The sequence below is a fragment of the Hemitrygon akajei genome, chromosome 5 (assembly GCF_048418815.1).
Source record: "Hemitrygon akajei chromosome 5, sHemAka1.3, whole genome shotgun sequence".
Classification (NCBI taxonomy): domain Eukaryota; kingdom Metazoa; phylum Chordata; class Chondrichthyes; order Myliobatiformes; family Dasyatidae; genus Hemitrygon; species Hemitrygon akajei.
Genome location: NC_133128.1, coordinates 21,262,027 through 21,282,435, shown reverse-complemented (window position 1 = coordinate 21,282,435; position 20,409 = coordinate 21,262,027). Strand labels below are relative to the sequence as shown.

The window sequence follows — 20,409 nt, the reverse complement described above, 5'->3', positions numbered from 1 at the left end:
ATGTGCTTCTGTCAGGATTGCGCGTGAGATCACAATGCTACCACGAACAAATGATACAGGGAGAGTTCAGCTGTTTGAAATGCAAGCGGACTGAGCTTCTTGAAGCTTCATCTGCTTATTCACTTACAGCTTCTGCCCGTCCGCCACGCAGTTTGCGCCAGACACATATCGCACTGAATGTCACTGAACTATCAATGTCACAGCAGCTGGTGCGGATGGAGAGAATATCCGTTAGTTTGCCCTTTATAAGTAAATCTATTGTTAAGCTATGGGTTCGCTGCCATAACCGATAATAAAAGCGTCGGGAGGAAGGAGGACACTTTTACGATCAAGCTCACGACATAAAGGACTCACTGCGGCTTCGAGGGGTGGGGGGGGGTTGGTAAGATAAAGTGTTGCCCCTCAGATGACAAAAGTGCCTGTCAGTGTTTAACTTCGATCATTAAGAACTACCTAGGGGCTATTTAAACAACGCTGCACATCCAAGAAGAACGAAACTCATTCTGTAATCATCCTAAATATATTTTTACGTTCTCCTTGAAATATATGAACAAAGCGGAGGATCGATATCTTTTAAAAATAACAAAACTTTGTGTGCACATTCGTAGATTTCAGGTCACACGTCGGTTACTGTGCAAGATTGGGACTCGTTCTGTTTTGGGGATGGGGAGTATCTTTTTACATAAAACTTTTGCAAAGCTTTTAAATGCCTTATCAATTATTATTGCGGCTTCAAGGGCATCGTAAGACAGTTGTGCAAGCTTTGCAGAAACCGACCATTTAAAAAAAGCCCAGCAGGTTCCATGACCGACCACTCCCTTTGCAACAAGAGTTGAGTGTGTTTGAAAAAAATGCCAATTTAATTGACAGTTTCCGTAGCAACACGTCCCACCCTATTAATCAGTACGTCATCCGGGGCACTGAGCGCCGACTGACAACATCCTCAGAAATGTAGGCCCCGCCTTTCCCCTTGGAAACGTCAGTGCCTCATCCGGGGCATCCAAGTTGATTGACAGTTTCTATAGCAACACGCTCCGTCAGCCGCCATTTTGTTATTAGCGGAGAGAAGAGAGATTTTTTTTCGCCTTCTCTCAGGTCTTTCCCGCCTCGGATTTTTTTTTTGTGTGTGTGTTTTTTTGTTTTGTTTTCACGGTGTTTTTTTTTAAATCCCCGTCTTCTCCATCCTCTCTAACTCCCGCTGCCTCTAGGGAGAGGCTCCAACGGCCAGATTGGGAGAAGCGCGAAGAGAAAGTTGGATTGTCAGAGGGTCGGTGGGTCGGAGCGGCCGGAGAAGTCGGTCTGGCGAAGGAGCGCAGGGAGGTGGAAGTCGGGTTTGAAAAAAGGCGGCGCCGAGGAGGTGTTTGCTGTTGCGCAGGTTTGTAGTGCGCGCCATTTTGTGAAATATAAAGAGGGAGAGGGAGGGGGTGGGGGAACGGCGAGAGGCGGGAGAGAAGAAAAAAAGGTACCATTAAAGAAATACATAATTATAACTCACACTGACCGAGGCTGATGTCTGACTTTCGGCGGAGGTTTATTATTTTTTTTCACTCCTCCCTCGACACATCAGCCTGCAGTGTAAACCCAAGCCGCTTCTCTGCAACTGGAAAGGGGCCGAACGAAACACACACAAGAAGGAGGGAGTGAGAGAGAATGATGGAAAGCCAACAGAGAGAGGGTCGCGTCACTCTTGTCCTCTTCATTCCTCGCAGTTTGTCCCTCTCTCCCATCTCCCTGACTTACCCAGCGACGGACGACCTGACACTGAGTTATTTCTCCTTTGGGATCCTATCTCCATGCTAGTTCTCAGAGTGAGAGCCAAAAGATGGACTCTGGCCTACTGTAAGTGTCACAGTGTACGCTACATAGGGCATGGTAATCGAGCGTGAATTATAAATCCACAACACGTATTATATATATTTCAAACATTTTGCAGGTTTTCTTATTTATTTTGAGGACTTCCGAGAAATTTGTTTTGTGCCTGTTTAGCGGACGTTTGCTTATGTATACTTTGTGAGCCACAGTTTAAAGAACGCATGTTGACACCCAGTGTACGTTACTTGCAATTTATTTTGAGTCCTTTTTAGCCATAGTTCCATCCATATAAAAGGACTTTTTGTAAAGCACTGATGCCTGATATATATGCTTTTTGAATATTGGGCTGTATTAGGTGGCAAATTTTTGATCTGCTATGCTCACATGCAAGATCCCAAAGTATATGTTGAGAATTATGATAGTGTGTTCATGTGTGTTATGTTAATATTTTGCATTTCTGCAAATAGCAAATTAAAACTGGTAAACTGAAGTATCTTTTTCAAACAGTGAATGTTTAAGGTGTCTTATTGAGTAGCGCTTTGGGTTTTTATTTGTTTAGAGAGACTTAAATGTTGTTTGGCTGTATTGTCAGTGACATCAAGCTGTCAATACTGATATTTTTTGGGGTTAACTTCTGGTTTCCTATAATTATTGACAGTTTAATGTCACATAAATTTATTGGGGATATTTTAATTTAGTCTCCGTTTGATGACCTCCTTCTAAACTTAATATGGTTTGAGTTTGGTTGTGAAGGATCTGTTGCATTAGAGATCCACCACTGATTGCTTCCAAATTTACTTGTGTTTTTGTTTGTATACAGAATGCTAATGGAAGGGAATAGTTTTCAGATCTTGTTTGAGAAAATGCACAAATTTGTTGACACCCAATTGATTTAGCTGCATAGATTGTGATTTGGCATTAGATTTCATGTGACTTCTAAAGCTTGTGTTGTTAGAAAAGAGGAAAAGTTTAGTTTTATAATCAACATGTGTTTTTTAAAAATAGTGAGGTACTGTTTGCAACAGTTTTGCATCTATCAGGCATCAACATAAGTTGGACACAGGTTTATTCCTGGGTCTGAGTACACATTGGCTCAAAATTGGCAAATGTTACAGGTGAGAGCAGCTGACTTAAACTGTTTTGAATATGATTTTATTAATGAACGTGAGCCAATGTATTAATAATTAGCGGCTAGATTTATCTATAGCAATGTAACCCGTCTTATATTTCAATCTTAACTATGTCAGACCTAGGTCTGTTATATTAACACAAACTTGGCTTTCTCATCTATCATTTGTCCATGAATCTCAAAAGCATTAGCCTTACTACTTTTTTGATATGCTTAAGTTCACCCATGATCTTGCTCCAGACAATAAAGATAAAAGCCCTAGTTCTGCATTTTCATTGCCATATTTACTTGAAGCATTGTTAACATTTTATAAAGTCCTACCAATGCCTTTGGAATGACCTAATTTTATTAAAATTTGTATTTAGCCACAATAGTATGGCACATCATAATGCAATGAAATTTGAATAAAACCTGGAACTTTAAATTCTAGATCATCATGAATGTATTCATAAAGTTGCTTATTCTCGGAATCAGGAGATTGCAAGGGACTGAACTTGGGTACAAATTAAATACGAAAATAGACAACTTGACATTAATGTGCTTGTCTAGATATCTTTTAATAAAAAATCTTCCTCATTTCTCTGACACAAACCTATACCAGCCAAGTAACCACTTAACCAATCATGCTTGTATGACTCTTTGATAGCTTGGTTTTGCAAAACCATGCTTGACACCATATCTCTGCCAGTTTCAGCCCCTCCTGTTGAAATTATGGATCTAGTTGCACTTGCTGAGCAAAAGTATTCTGGGTCCTGATAATTGAGTACCAACACTTTGCTTATCTCCCAAATAGAACATTTCCCTTCTTTAAACAGTGTAGGTTTGTAATATGGCACCACCAGCGTTTTGTCCTGTTACAATTTCAAAAATCAAACTTTTCAATCTTTTTGAAAATTATTCAATCTGATTTATTTGAATCTTCGCAAAGACTGAAGAAATTGAAATTTAGAATCTTGGGATTTCACATCAAAAGTAACTGCTCAGGCAGAAATAATGCACATTGAGTAATTGGTGAGCATGTTTGAGAATTTCAGGTTAGCAGTTGGGACGTCATATAACATTAAAGAACATGGGTTGAAACAAGATAATGTTTACAGAATTAAGTATTCTTCAGTAACACTTGTAAAACAAAGTTTTTGAATCAGTTCAACGAAAAGCTTATGAAATTGTCTTTCACTAGAATAAAGGGAACATTGCTCTATTTTAGAAGGTATGATGTAGTAATTAGATATCTATATTGATCTACAGTTGCTAGTTTGATCTTTAATGTATATCTACTATAACTTGAGACAATCTTAAGCATATTTAAATTATGAAACATGATGTTTCTCCTTATGTCAAATTCGACTGAGAAAGTTGACATCTAAATCTTCCTCCCTTTTTATGGTAGTGGATGCTCTTGATAGTATAATGAGAATATTTGAAAGATAAATAGAATTGTCTAGCAGGCAAATGGAGTGTATGCACCATTTAAGTACAAACATTGTCATTCTATAATTTAGTACCAGCAAGTCATTTGGATAAAGTATGAGCAAATAGGTCACCTGCTTTAATTTAATTCTGATTTAAATTTTCTTTTTGTTAATGTATACTAAATATGCATGCACTCTGTACATTACACTGAAAACCTATTGCACTACATTCAGCAATACCTTGCTTATTATTTTGTAAATCATATGCCTTTATGTTATTGACAACTATGAAGACAAAATCTTGTCTGTTTATAATCTGTTGGAAAATAGGAAATGTTTGCCAACTATTGTTATATAATTCCAATTTTTGTACAAATGAGAAGCATGATATTTGAAAGTAATATAAGGCATGTTAAAGAAGATGCAGACATGGAAGAGTGCACGCTCATCTCAAAATCAAAAGTTGCTAAATTTGTTGAATCCGTATAATTGTAAATCCCCCCTGCAATATCACTATTTTGTGAAGTACTAATAGATTTCAGTACATCAAGTTTCTTGGAGGGAAACAAGTTAAGAGTTGATGTTATTCATCTGTAATGTTGAACAAATTCACACAAAATAATTAAAAGTAATGTCTGCTATTTTTAATCCAATCTATAACCTTCCAAATTTGTAATGAAGACTATGATATTAGACAACTTGAGCGCCTGTGTCATCTTTCAAAAACATCATGGCCAATCTTGCTGCCAATTTTTACACCATAAGATAAAATGTAACTTTTAGCTTTTCCAGTGATCTAGCTTTCCTCAAGTCCATTCTCCTTCCATATCTGCATAACTTTTAGCTAACCCTGCTGTTTAAAATACGGCATCTCAGGTCAAAGAATTTGGCCTCCAAAACTTTCTGGAACTAAGTATTTAGGAAATTTATATCTCTTAAAAGAAGTTCCTAAAAAGCCATCTACTAGACCTCTATTCTCCCATGAGGTCAAATGAAATCCCAGTGTTTATGTTGTCCAGCTTCCTGATATAAACTAAATTGCCTTTGTGCTTTTAAACTCACCATTTCCAGATGAGATATGTTCTATCATTCCTTTTAAAATGATGCCTCTGGATCATCTAATTGGCATTTTCTTTGGATTATTTCTCCTTCTCTAATTCTTTCTGCAATTTAAAACTAGTTTTCTGTCTTAACCAACTTTGAGGAATTTTCACATTAACTTTTCTTTCTATAGAAATTGCCTGGCTGTTGAGTGTTTACAGCAGATTGCTTTTAGTTTAGATTTCCAACAGATTTTTCATCTTTGTAAACTGCAACCATATGTAATATATCTTCAAATAAAGGGACCAAAACTTAAAACAGTACTCTAGATGTGCCTTTACTTTAGAGCAGTGGTTCCCAACGTGGGGCGTACGCCCCACAGGGGGGTAATTTGATTTTTAAGGGGGGCAATTCGAGAATGAGTTATTAACAGTGAATTTTTTCTAGTAAGTCTGTGAGTATGAGTGTGTGTGCGAGTTAATACATATGTGTATATACAGTATGCATACATAAAAATACTTGTGTGTATGTACATGTGTAATTGCGTATGTACTGTATATATAGTATATCACCATCATTACAGCCATCAAATGGCTTTCATAATTAAATTAATGAATTGACTGATGTAGGAAGGAACGAATGAACAAGTCCAAACGCGTAAGAAACTCGTACGAGGTTGCGTCATCTCTTTTAAACTGTGTATCTGTCTTTGTATGCTGTAGAAACGAATCGGCATTGTTTATTTATTATTATTATTTTAATATCACTTAATTTTTTTTTACAATTTCTTAGTAATTTCTTCCTCAGAACTTTAACAGTTCTTTGGTTCTTTTATTTTTCTCTTTCATGAATGCCATGTTCTTTGGAAGCTTGTTTAAACCAAGTTAATGGTCTTTTAGGCTTCCTCCAGGTGAATAGGAGTTCACTTTTTGTATAATAAGAATTATATATCACCACAGGGGGCATCAGGATTTTAGAGGTGATTAGGTGGGGCATGGCCAAAAAAAGGTTGGGAACCACTGCTTTAGAGCAAAGCTTTCCTACTGTTCTACTCCAACATTCCAGAATTATCTTTATCCATTGTATGTACCTTTCTTTTGGTTTTGTTTTCATGTCCAAGAACCCTTGAATATAGTTGTATTGCATCTTTCTGCATTTTCCATTTAAATGTCAGTTTTCCTTCCAAAGTGAGCAATTTTTTTTTACCATGTTATATGCCATTTGCCAATATTTTGCCCACTTACGAGTTGACGAGTGAGTGTGGGTGGGAGGGAGGAAAGGAGCTTGCTTTTCTTTTGATCGTCATGAAGGGTTTCAGCCTGAAATGTTGACTTTTATTTATTTCCATAGATGCTGCCTGACCTGCTGAGTTCCTCCAGCATTTTGTGTGCATTGCTCTGTGAACACGTGACACATTTCAATGTAAATGTGGTGGTAAATGAATCCGAGTCTCAAGTTCAATCGAAAACTCATTTTCATTTATTTACAGTCAGCTAATTTTCTGCATTTTAAAATCAACTAGCATTTTAAAGATTTTTTTTGTTGATGACTTATCTAAAATAACTAGCTGATTTTGAAGTTTTTGATTAATTTAGTAAATTTAACTTGGTGATAAGTCATACATCATGGAAACAGACTCTTCAGCCTAACTTGTCCATGTTAATCAAGTTACCCATCCAAGCTAATCCCATTCCCCACATTTGGCCGATTCTAAATCTTTCCTACCTATGTACAAGACAATAACTCTTCGAATATAGCTAATTTCTATCCTTTGACGTAAGAACTGTCAACAAGATTTCATTGAAACAATGTTTGACAATTTATAAAAAAATATTTCTGATCGTGTAACTTTTTGTTAGCTGGTGAGAAAAATTTGAACTATACAATTGGTATTAAGTCTTGTTAGTTGTGGTTACTGGGTTGTCAGCTCAGAGTAGCTGAATTCTTGAATGAGGTGACATGTTTAATTGCTTTCTTAATTTAGATAATACACCTCTAACTTCTCGCATCCCATCATCCTCTTAATAAGGAACAGGTAACAGCCCATTCATCTCAGAAGTCAACCTAGTAAGCTTTTTCTCAACCAACTGCTTCCATTGATTGTGTATCTCTTAAATAAGGACAATAAAACTGAACCCCTTTCACCTGTTGTCACCAGTGCCCCATATGTTTCTATCAAGATATCTCCAGATTTGCACTCCATGCATCTGACAGTAAAGGCGAACTTACTATTTGGTTTAATTATCATAAAACCCATTTAATCTAGAGCATTCAGAAGTTTAATTCTAGACTAAAAGATATTCTGCATTACCAGAGGGTTACTCTACTAATGTTCCACCAATTATTTAATTCAGTTTGCTTAAAGTCACACTGTAGAATAATTAACAACAAAGGCCAAGTTTAGATGGAGCATGGGTGACGAAACTTTGTTAAGTTTAATAAGAGTGGGAAAGAGAACCAGTTAAGCTTCAAGGGAGCACAGCTAACAATTTAAAATGTTTAGAGAGATTCTGGATCGAGGAAACCTGGCAAGTTAATGGAGAGCAGGAAATCTGGGGTCCTGACAAGTAGAAAGGGAATGTGGAAATTGGGCCCCAAAAAGTAGATGGGTGAATAGGAACAGTGCCCTGAAGAATGGTTGGAGAAATAGGCAGACATCATCAGGATAATTCTAGGTAAACAATAGTGCCTTTTAAAATACATCAGTTTAAGATGTATCTGTTTGCTTTTTTCCTCTCTTTCGTGAGAGCCAGATGGTGAGCTGTTGGGATTTCAAACGATGAGTCAGAAACTGAACCATCAGGATTTACATATACCCAGTTAGCAAATTATTTGGAGTTTTAACTATAATTGCTTAAATTGAATACTAACTTTGTTTCATGGACAAGAGCTGTCATTCTGAAGCCTCTACATTTGAACTATGTTGTACTTTTCCCCTATTAAAATGGATAGCCCTTACTTCTTTCCCACACTAAACTCATGTGGCAAATTTTCACCTATTTGTTTGAACCTCCTTTATCTCTTTTTATAACTTGGTGTTTCATATATTGTTGTGCCATGAGCAAATTTGGATAACATTCACCTAACCCAGCCCACACCCCTGTTTACATCAGAGACCCTGAGGATGGGACTGTTAAGTGTTGAGAGTGTTAAGTTCTTTAGGTTGAACATTACCAAATAACCTGTCTTGGTCCAAACATGTAGAACCACGGTCAAGAGAGCACGTCACCCCTTCTTGTTCCTCCGGTGGCTGAAGGAATTAGTTATGTAATTTTTGGCTCTCATCAAGTTTGATAGAGGACCATGAATCTTATTTGGATGTATCAAGGCTTGGTATGGCAATAGCTTGACCAAGACTGGACGAAACTGTAGGAGGTTGTGGATACAGCTCAGCACATTATGGAAACCAGATTCCTTTCTATGGATTCTGTTCACACTTCTCATTGCCTCAGTAAAGCAGCCAGGAAAGTCAAAGCCCCACTTACCCTAGACATTATGTCTTCTCTCCTTTTTATTGGGCAGAAAATTCAAAAACCTGAAAGCACTTATGACTAGGTTCAAGGACAGGTTTCCTTACTGCTATTATAAGATTGTTGAACAGTCCTCAAGTATAATAACATGGCCTCTTGACTTGACAGTCTGCTTTGTTATAGCCTGGTATCTTACTGTCTGCTTGCACTGTACTTTCTCTGGAACACTTCATTCTGCACTCTTAATGTTTTCCCTTGTACTACCTCAATGTACTGATGTGATGAATTGATATGTTTGGGTAGCATGCAGAACCATGTTTTCCCTTGTACTTTGGTATGTGTGATAATGAGAAAAACAAACCAAACCCATACCTCCTACTTCTAAGCTATGACTATAGTTTGTAACTAGTTGAGATACCAGGACTAATCACTGGCAAGTGAAACGTTTCAATCTGAATGTAGCCCTACTATACCAAGGCTCTTTTCTATTGCTCAGTTCGCTATCTGTGCTATTAGTCACAAGCTTACCTTGTGCTATGATTTTTTTTGTGCAGTACCTGATCAAATGCCTTTTTGAAAGTCCAGATATAATGTATCTAATGTTTCTTTATCTATGAAGCACACTGCACTGGCAAGAACTCTTCATAAATTACAAACATGATTTTCTTTCGGCTTAACAGTCTGGGTTTTCCATCTTCATCTAATTTGTGGGTATGTGAGAGAGATTGGATTTCAGGGTAAGTGGGAATGGGGTTGCTCTGAGACCTGACCAAATGACCAACGACCTCCAACAGTGCGGTGAGAAAATCTGAATTTAAAGCCATGTGGATTCTGTTTGTATTATTATATACTGAACTAAATATATATTTATTATTTGTTGTCGAGGTACTTAAAACTACACGAGAATTTGCTGTTTGGGTGTAGAATGTTAACCTGCTTTTGAAAACTCTTGGAATCACAGAAACATAAATTACAGTGTTGTGAAATATCTGTGGATCAGATAATCACTTTTATATTAGGATACAACATAAATGAGCTACAAGTATATTTGCATCATGGGAGCATTTGGGAGGGAATTAAAAATTTTAGATCTATTTATCAAGAACCCAGGGAATACTGGCATAAACATTGGAATGAGTACATTGTCTCCAAGCTTATCCCTCCAGTCCCACCTGTTTGAGAGCGTCAAAGCCCTAAAATTGGTTTCTTTCAGGCATCTTGGAATCTACGATCAATAAAGTCATGGCAGATTTTATCCACTAGATCACTTAACTCTAGTTGCCCCATATCCATTAGTTTCAAAACATCTATTGATGCCTGTTTTGAAGATGCTCAGTGACTGAGTCTTCCCTTTTGGGAACAGAATTTTTGAACTTGTTAAAGGTGAAATTTCTTTGCATCTCAGTCCAACCTCCTTTTTGAGATGAACAGCTGATATGAGGATCTCTGGCCAGAAGAAACCTTCCTGTATTTACAGTAGCAGAGCCCTGAAAGAATATTTTAAATGCAATGAGATGACCATTGACTTTCCTTGTCATTTTAACATATGGAGTGTCCAGCTACAAACAATGCTGCTGCTTCATCATACTGATTGGAACAATTAAAATGTAATGTAAGGCTTGAATCCAGTGTGTGACATGTAATTTACTTTTAAGTTCAATTTACAACTTGCAAAATAATGAGGGGTTTGGATAGAGTAAATGCAAGCAGGCTTTTTCCAGTGAAGTTGATGAGACTATATCAAGACAGAAGACTATTATGGATTAACGATGAAAGGTGAAATGTTTTAAGGGGAACATGAGGGGGATTTTCTTTCAGGGTGTTGACATTTTGGAACAAACTGCCAGTAGAAATGGTGGATGTGGGTTTGATTTCAACATGTAGAGAGATTTGGTAAATGGAGGGTGTAAGTTGATGGGGCTAGATGGGTTGAAGGGCCTTTTCTGTGATTTATGACGCTATGACTACCATACATCCGCTGGCAAAATATGTGGCTGAGGCCAGAGTGCAATGCATAACTTATCTTTCCTTAACATTTATACATAATGCAGTTGCCAGATTGATGGTCAGTGTTTGAGAAAAGTCAGTAGTGATCAAATTCAATCTATTGTTAAATAATTTGAGCTGTTTACATAAGAGTTGATAGAACCTGACCATGGTATTCATTGTCTTTGTTGGGTGTCTGTAAGAATACTTGTTAGTAATGGTACTTTCATACCTATTCCTTTTTAGATGTAAAATTTTGCTTTTGTTTAATATATTTAGCTTCTAATTCTAAATTTTGGAAGAAATAAAATTAAATTGTCCTATTTTTCTGATTGATTATCAATTCTCTACTCCACTGTCAAAAACATTGTAGGAGATATGTACATGCCAACTTTTTCATAAGTTTGATAACTGACTATCAATTTGACATTGGTGGATATAAGTTACTAAACACTGTGGTTATCTTAATTCTAATTTGACTAAATAATGGTTACCTAAGTGACATTCGAAATTCTGGGTGTATTGACATCATTTTTTTGTTTGGCATCATTTTCAAAGTTGAACAGTGCATTTAAGACCAACTTTTACACAGGCAGGTTTAGAAGTAAGTCAGGGATGATGGCTGATACTCTTGTACTGGTTGTTCTCTTTTTTATATAGAGGTATGTGCAAGATCCAGCAGAGAAAGTGGTCATTTGGTGCAATTGTTTGTGCTCCATGAGTTCAAGAATAGTTATTACCCCATATCCATCAGATTCTTGACCCAGAGGAGATACCAACTCAATTTGACTGTCCATCACTGAACTGTTCCTACAACCTACCAACTCACTTTTAAGGTCTCTTCATCTCATGTTCTTGAAATTTATTATTCCTTTTTCTCTCAATTTGCACACTGGTTGCACCCTGCTGGGTGCATTCTTCCATTGATTCTATTAATTTTATTGAGTATGCCTGCAAGAAACCAAAACTTGGTTGTATATGGTGACATATATGTACTTTGATAATTTACTTCTGAAGTTTTCTGAACTTTCCTTGCTGTGTTCCACGAGTCCTTGCCTTTCTATTTATTCCCCTATCATGAATGAGTGTCTCTAGTTGCTTGTAAAATGTGTTTGTGATTTTCACATTGCAAGCTTCTTGTAGCAAGTTTCACTTTCTGGGTACAGAAAGTTTCCAGAATGTTCTCTTTGGATTCATTTGATCATGTTTCATTACTGTTCCTTGGGCGTAACTTCTCCTGAGTTGACAAAGATTGTTTCAAATAATTAAAAATCCGTTTACATATTATTGCATAATTTAGATCCCAACTTTCCTGTTTCCAAGGAGGAAGAAAGTATTTAATCTTAATGAGCACCTCTTCTTGATTTAAACATTATCCTTGTAAATCATGTTTATTTTCCTCTAGTACTTCTCTATCCTTTTGATAATATAAATGACTGAGCTGCTGCCTGTAATGTAATCATTGCTATAAACCTGAAAATTAAATCTGAATTTTTCCAATTATGATGAATGGCCCTTGAGTTGAAACTTCAGTTCTGCTTTTGTCCTGCTTAACCTGTCATGTAGTTCTTCTAGCTTTTCTGCTTCAGTTTGAGTTATTTTAAAGATAGGTGGGAGCTGCTTAATAAGCAGATTTTCACTTGTTTTAATTGAGGAGAGACCAATGAGCAAGTCTTTAACTTGGGTGTCTAGCGTCTTCAAGGACCTTTTCTATCCCTTAATTGACTCTTGGAAGATGTGATTCTGTGTATCTTTCCAATCAAACTAACATGTTAATAGTATAGTAAATATTTTTGTTACTTGGTTTCAGTGTTCTATAAGGAACCTTCTGCCAACTCTTGCCCCATATGATAGAATTAATATGCTATTAACTTAAAAATATAGATAGCTGTAAAACCTGAGTCAAAAAGCCTTGTTGAAGAATGCTGAATGTTTGGAAGGTATTACATTTTGTAATTAAAATTTGAAGTAAAATGTGGATTTCCAAATTTTATTACAAAAGCCTTAGAAATCAGTAGGAGAAGAAGCGGCTGCAGGAACCCTCATCTCCATAAGTCCAGAAATAGTTATTTGGGTTATGGTACTTGTTAGCTTTTGGTTTAAGGCCTTGTAGGTTAATACTACTTAAATGCATAACGGAGATACTTTTGGATGTGTTTGGAATTTTCTGCCACTTCCAGACTTATTACCAGTGAGTTATGGACCCGCTCTGCTCTAGGTGTATTTGTAGATCCTTAAACCAATGTAACTCAAATCTTTAACACTTTGGATATTAATCCCTCTGTCAGGCATGTCCTTCCTTTTCACTTTGTCCAGATATTATATAATTTCCATTAACTTTCCCCTCTTTTCACACAAGTAATTGCCATTTTGCTTGAACACATTGGGTATTGAAGTAGAAGTGGGCAGTGAGTCTGGTCCAGTATTCAATAAGACTATGCTCAAACTGCATAGCCATGGCTGCATTTAGTTGTCTCTTTCCATTGCCCTTGGATCTACCCTTGATTCATCGCTTGCTGAAGGAAATTTACCTTCTCTCTGCAATAATTGATTGACTTTTACTTTGAAACTATGCCTAATTCAAAAATTACCACAGAGGGAAGTGTTCTTTCAGCACCTACCCTGTTGTAAGTCCCATGAAACTCTAAATGTTTCAGCAGTAGAACAGCTTAAAACTGTACCTGTCCTTCATGTCATGAAGTTTCTGGAACTGTACAGAAAGCATAATTACTTGACTCTTAAATTATGTGCTTGAAAATAAGAATCAAAATAAATTTTTAAAAACCATTTTAGCTACCTATCTGGTTACCTCTAGAAATCAGTGAACAATAGCTTCAAAGTCCCCTGGTGTCTAATCCCTTCCATGTTAGCATTTTGTTCTTTCCAAATATACTATCTTGCACTTGTGATTACACTTCATTTGCTTCTTCCTTTATCTCCACTAAACCAGTTTGTTGTTTGCACCCTATGGTGGAGAACCTTCATCCTCCTAAAATCATGCTTGAGATTTTGTGTATTTTTCTTGGGGGTGGGGGAAATCACTATTTCACTTTTTCATTATGTAAATTACTTGTATGAAAGGTATTCTTTAATCCTCCAAAGGATTTTAATCTTTGCAATGTTAGTGGCCTCCCATTTAAGGGGAAACTCAAGTGTCATTTCCACCTTTTCAAATGGCAGACTAAATATTACCCTATCCACTAGGTATTCTCCTGCTCTCGTTTTCTCCTGCTAGGTGTGCTTCCCTGCTCTGTATTTGTGGGTGTGTGTGTTTTAATTTGGTGTGATGTGTCTCTTTGTCTCTGTTATCGATGTCCCTGGTCAACACTCAGTTTGATCTTAACCTGTTATTCCAGTATTTCAACTTTGCCCTTTTACTCTTTTTTTAATCCACTTGATGGGAAATAATATGAAGAATTGAATATGAAATAGATCAGCTGCTTGATATCTGAAATAAAATCATATAAATTGGAAAGTCATTAGCTTCTAAGCAATATTTGGGCAGAGAAAACTGATGTGTGTATAAGGTGCTTAGCAGTATCAAGTTGCTGAAATGTACTGCAAACTTAGTTTTTGTCTGACCCCTCATGTTTCTAAGATTTTCAATTTTGTCGTTAATTGAAAAAAATACAAGTAGTAATTATTTCCAAACATCTCTAATTTTTGGAAGCAAATGAGTAGGTCTATGGGCTAGGGCTTAATTTCTGTTGCTACAATTACTTTGCACCAACAGCATCTCATGTAAGTACTACAGTGGCAATGTTGGCAGTGTTTTGGGACTCTCGTAGCTACATAAAAATATTCAACCATTGGGTCTTCCTCCTTTTGACCCAAACCACTGTTCAGGTTTCTCATTGGATCTACTTATTTATTTGTTATTGAGAGCCCAATCATGTACTTGTAAAACATGTTTTGTATTTGCCAATACTTTGCCTTTTTATTTGCACTTTATACTCCATATTTGATTCAAATAAAGTTATAAAATTAAAATTATAATTTATGAAAATGTGAAATCTATTTCTCTAAACTTTGGGAATAATGAAATCTTATTGTCTTAATTCAAACTCAGAATATCTGCAGTACTATTGAGATATCTAGCATTTTCCCAACAATGGACTGGCCTTATCTGCATTAGTACATTGATAAACGCGGAAGCTCAATCTTTGTTTTATCATGATTTGGCTATATTGTGATTGGGGGAAAAATCAGTTTTTCTTAAAGATTATTTAAAAGCCAAATGTAAAAGGAGATATTTTAAATATTCATATGCTATTTTACATCCCGGCATAGTAGTAAATTACTGTAGTTGACTTAATCTTTTTCTAAAAGTATATCTTATTTATTTCTAACTGTACAAAAGAGCAATAACCAAGCAACAAATTCATACCTGCATTATTATAGTTAATACTTGTACTGGAAAAAGCTCCATAGAATGCAGATTTTATTTTTTATCTCCCTAATTTCTTGGGGAAGTTAGCTTTAAAATGAATTTTGGGGATATTTTGGAAATGAGAGGAACTTGAATTGTTTGAATTAATTCAAATTTAGTAAAATAGGTTTAGCACTTGGGGGGTGGAGAGTTGTATTACACTGCTTTTACATAATCTAGTGTAATTTTTATCCATTCAAAAAATGGGCTGGACAGTTGGATCCATTGGGGGGAAAAAAAAGTCACAATTACATAAACTGTTTAAAAAGAACTAAGGGTAAGAATATCACATTGAAAAGTACTTAGTTGCACTTGGGATATCCTAAGGTCATGAAAGGGACTTTTCAAACACAAGTCTCTTTCCATTTCAAATAGGATGACTTGATCAGTAGTTTGTCTAGGCAAAGAGAATCTTAGTAGGCAGCTTTGTTTTGTGATTCTAATAGCTTAGCCTGCTCGTCTCTCTAATGGTAGGTGCACCAGCATACAATACATAATTCATATTTCACATAAAATATTGCATATTTATCAGACAATTCATTTGTGTGAACCTATGCAATTTGGAGTTTCCTACAATTTGTGTACGTTTTCTGTCATTGGTATTTTTCATAACATTTTAATACTCAAAGTACAAACCATTAATGATTTTTTAAAGTAAGATTCAATCTGATAAAAACATTAGTCTGTATTGTCATGTACCCCTTTAAATACGGTGGATTCCGACTAATTGGGAGACCTTGGAACCAATGCATTTTGGTATATAAAAAAAGACAAACTGAGTAACAAATTGTGTATTTAAAAGGAACTACTGAACAAATTGGAACACTACCAGTAGTGTAGCTTAGTTAACTGGAATCCATTGTACTTGTGCTGTATTTTTCATTTGCCTTTTTGGTTCCTACTTGTAGCATCCATTTTAGATTTGAAGTAAAATTTATATAGTGAATTCTGTCTAATTGGGCCATTGGTTAATCAGGGCAGTTGCTTATTTGGCTCAACTCTTAAAGAGCAAAAAGAAATTGAGAAAATAGCTGGGATTCCCTTTATTTAATTGGGACACTATGCTTGGGTGCGTGGCCTGGTAATCTGACCGACGGACGCCACGCTCTCCCTCTTGGCTTTCCACAGCACATCTGCCCGGGCCACCACCTTCCGGGGGTCGCTGAAATCTGCGTCGGCCAGCAGCAGATGTATGTCCTCAGGCAGTTGCTCTAGGAACGCTTGCTCGAACATGAGGCAGGGCTTGTGTCCGTCAGCCAGGGCCAGCATCTCGTTCATCAATGCTGACGGCAGTCTGTCTCCCAAACCGTCCAGGTGAAGCAGGCGGGCACTTCGCTCACGCCGTGAGAGGCCAAAGGTCCCAAGGAGCAGCACTTTGAATGTTTCATATTTGCCTTCTGGGGGCAACTGTATGAAATCTACAACCTGGGCGGCTGTCTCCTGGTCAAGGGCGCTCACCACGTGGTAGTAACACGTGGAATCAGAAGATATCTGCCGAATCTGGAACTGGGCTTCTGCTTGACTAAACCACACGCGTGGTTGCAGCGTCCAGAAAGTCGGCAGTTTTAGCGAAACTGTGTGAACAGATGAAGAGTCGGTCATCTTTGGTCCAAATCCCGTTTGGACCGTCGGGGTCACCAATGTAGCGATGTGCTACACTCAGCGCTGAAATAACGACATCCAGTCGGTAAGTCGTTTCGAGACTAGTTTATTCAAACTTCGCGGCGCTGGCATTTAATCCCTAGCGCCTGCCCTCTCCGGGCGGAAATGACGTCGGGGTGCATTACCAAAGTCTTCCCCCCCCCCCCCATGGGCTGGCTATTTGTGAGCCGGTTTACCTGCGCAGAAAGTGGGTCGCCACAATGCTGCTTAATTGGGGTTGGAGACTGTTGCCAAACAGGTTCTAGGTAACGTCAGTCATGCTCACTTAGGGTGTTCAAAAAGCAGTATTCTTTGTCACTGATGGTTGGCAGTACACTGCTTTGGCAGAGGTGCTAAACCAGGTGAGGGTAGCTGGTGGGTGTCATACCCTGGTGAGATAGGGACATGACTGCCCTAGCATTTGAATTCTGCTCCAGCAGACTGGGTGGGTGAGATCGAGAGTAAGATCCAACAGCCAGGAAGGCGGTTCTGTAGTATTCTGTGGAGGGTGAAGAGCATGATGAGGCACAAAAGAATTCACAGTCATCCATTGCAACCCTGGAAGTTGTGACGACACTTGTATACTGGACCTCGACCGCTGAGGTTGAGAGAATGGAACAGACCCAGTGCAATTGCTTTCCACTTTAAAAACTCTCCCACATGGGTTTCCTGTCGTCTTTAGATATACGGACAATTACCAGTTGTATTGGTAGTGTTCTGATTTGTTCTGTATTTCATTTAAATGCAGAATTTGTAACTCAGTTAAATGGTACTTTGTTATTTTTTATATACATTTTTAACTATTTGCATCAAACTTCAGCTAATTGGGGCAGCTGCTTAATTGGGTCAAAATGAACTGCCTCGATGTGTCCCAAGTAACTGAAAGCCACTGTACTTGGTTTTGGTTGGAAGCTAGTGGGAACTCTATTCAAGTATTGCAATGCAGTTTTCTAATGCAGTCATGCGTTACATATGTTAGGTTAGACTGAAATATTATTGTTTGTTATAAATACCAAAAAAAAAGGCAAATACCTGGCTAAGCAATGAATTTTTGCCCTTGATTCATTTTGATTACTGTTCCTTTAGGTACAACCTGGATTCCCTGTAACTAACATAATATGTTCCTTTTAGTCAAATTTGAAATGGAAAGGGGCTTTTCAAACACAAGCCGCTTTCCATGTCCTTGGAATGTGCCAATGGCAATAAAGTACAGTTGCTGAGCTACACAAGAGTTCATTTCCTGAGTAATGTCCATAAACTGGTATTTTTTTGCCCCATGTCAGAAATATCCATTTTTCATTGTTACCTGTATGGTATTGCTCTGCACACACTTCCTGTGATTCTTTCATTTCCACAAACATTCAGAGCATGTATTAAATTAGTTAACCATAATCAATTCTTAATCAATAACAAAACATTTTATTACTCTTGACCTTACTGTGTTTATGTTCCTACAAGATGGCCCATATTACTCTGACATTTCAAAGTAGCACTGATGCAAAAAGCACATCATCTGCACATGTCAAGAAACATAAATTGGGGGAGAAAGTAACTTTACATTAATCTATCATCTTTTTCATCTAAATTCCATGAAAACACCAATGTTATTCAGCATTTCAAATTTATGAGTTCGGTAAGAGCAAGTTTCAGTAACAAAGTTTTCTTGTACTATGTTATTACTGTCTTGAAAAATTATTTTAAAATTTATGGTTGAAATTGCATAAAGTTGGATTTCCTAGCATGGGGGAGCCTGATTTTCAGTGTATTTTTCTTTCCCAAATAACAATGCAATAATGAACTGTATTTGTGGTGTTGAATGTTAATATCAACCATTACACAAATGGTAACAGTTTCATCGTTAAAATTATGTCATGGATACTTTAAGATCCATGTAAAATGGCAGAAAGGATCTTTTGGCAACTCCAACATGTGTTTTTTTTTCCAGTGCTACTTTCAAATGTCAGACTAGATTATTTTGCTCATATCTGTCAGACTTGAATCTAGAGCCTTGTGGTTAGCAAGTGTTCACAGTTGACAGAACTGTCAGTTGTCGACAAATAGACTACTGAAAAATCGGTAGAATTGTTGCTTTCAGTTCATGTATTGGGATGTTTATAGGAAGAATGGATATGGTTACATTGAAATGCAGGTCCCCCCCTTACAAAGGTAGAACGTTCCTATGAAACCTTAAGCGGAAATGGCGTAAAATGAAGAACCATTAATTTATATGGGAAAAATTTTCGTAAAAGCAAAAATCCTCTTTGTAATGCGAAAACAGGTTACTAATGTAGGTCTTTAGAAAAGCGAACATTCGTAAAGCAGGGACACCTGTACAGTGCCTTGTATCTTTCATATTGAACTTGAAAACGGGCAATATTGTAAAGCATGAAAAACCATGAAATTCTAAAACTGAAATGTCAGCAGTTCAAAAGTATTCATCTCCCTTTGCACAGTACTCGGTTGAACCACCTCTCACAGCTATTATAGCCTTTTTGGATAAGTCTATTGGCTTTACACAATGTTTATGAAGCAAAATTTGCCCATTCCTCTGCAACATTGCTCAAACTGTGCCAGGTCAGTTGGGGAGTGGCGGTGGACAGCAATTTTGAGGTCTACCCAGAGATGTTCGATCAGGTGAAAGTCATTGACTAGGCCACTCAAGGACATTAATTTTCTTTATTTGAAGCTACTCCATGATTGCTCTGGCAGAAGCTAGCAGGTTTTTATCCAGGGTCTCTCTGTATTTAGTAGCATTCATCTTCCCATATATTTTGACCAGATTTCCCGTCTCTGCTGCTGAAAAGCATCTCCATAGCTTGATGCTACCTCCACTATGCAGTAGGGATGGTATAACCTGGCTAGTGCGCAGTATGAGATTTATGCCACCTGTATTGCATAATGTTGATGCTAAAAAGTTCCACTTTAGTCTCATCTGACCACAATACCTTTTTCCACATCTTTACAGTATCCTCTGAGTTGCGTTTTCCAATGTTTTAATGGGCAAGCATATGTTTTTTTTAAAGCCAGGGCTTCCTCCTTACCACTCAACCATAAATACCCTTTTAGTGCAAAGTCTTTGATGGTTGAGCCATGAACTTCGTCTTAAATTGCAGCCACTGACTTCTGCAGCTCATTCAGAGTAACTTTTGGCATCAAATAGCCTCTGTTATAAGTGTCATTCTTCTCTGATGACCAAATTTAGAGTAGTGGCCTGACCTAGGTAATGTGGCTGTGCTTTTATCATAGACTGCACTGAGCTCCGAGATCTGTTCAGTGTCTTTGAGATGGTTTTGGATCCTTCCCCAGATTTGAGTGTCTTGATTATCATTTTCCTGACTTGCCTTGAATGCTCTTTTGTCTTCATTTTGGTTTGGTCTGTTGAAAATCTACCATACTGTTGGACTTTGCAGAGAAAGGGGGTATTATGAATTCATTGAAAACAGGTGATCCTCCAGTTTTCTACATGAACAAATTGGATGAGTAGTCAGG

The 20,409-nt window shown here is 37.3% G+C and overlaps 1 protein-coding gene across 5 annotated transcripts in view; it reads left to right on the top strand.

Annotated features, from left to right (window-relative positions):
- The first annotated feature begins 1,031 nt into the window (after positions 1–1,031).
- Positions 1,032–20,409, top strand: part of LOC140727536 (dual specificity tyrosine-phosphorylation-regulated kinase 1A) — a 144,558-nt gene continuing 125,180 nt past the window's right edge. For 4 of the 5 annotated variants that reach the window (XM_073044989.1, XM_073044986.1, XM_073044990.1 and 1 more), the window contains exon 1: positions 1,032–1,375. The gene's annotated coding sequence lies outside the window, so the exon portion shown is untranslated. Of the gene's footprint in view, positions 1,376–1,647; positions 1,840–20,409 lie in introns of those variants that run through there. The other variant, XM_073044987.1, reaches the window with a different exon arrangement.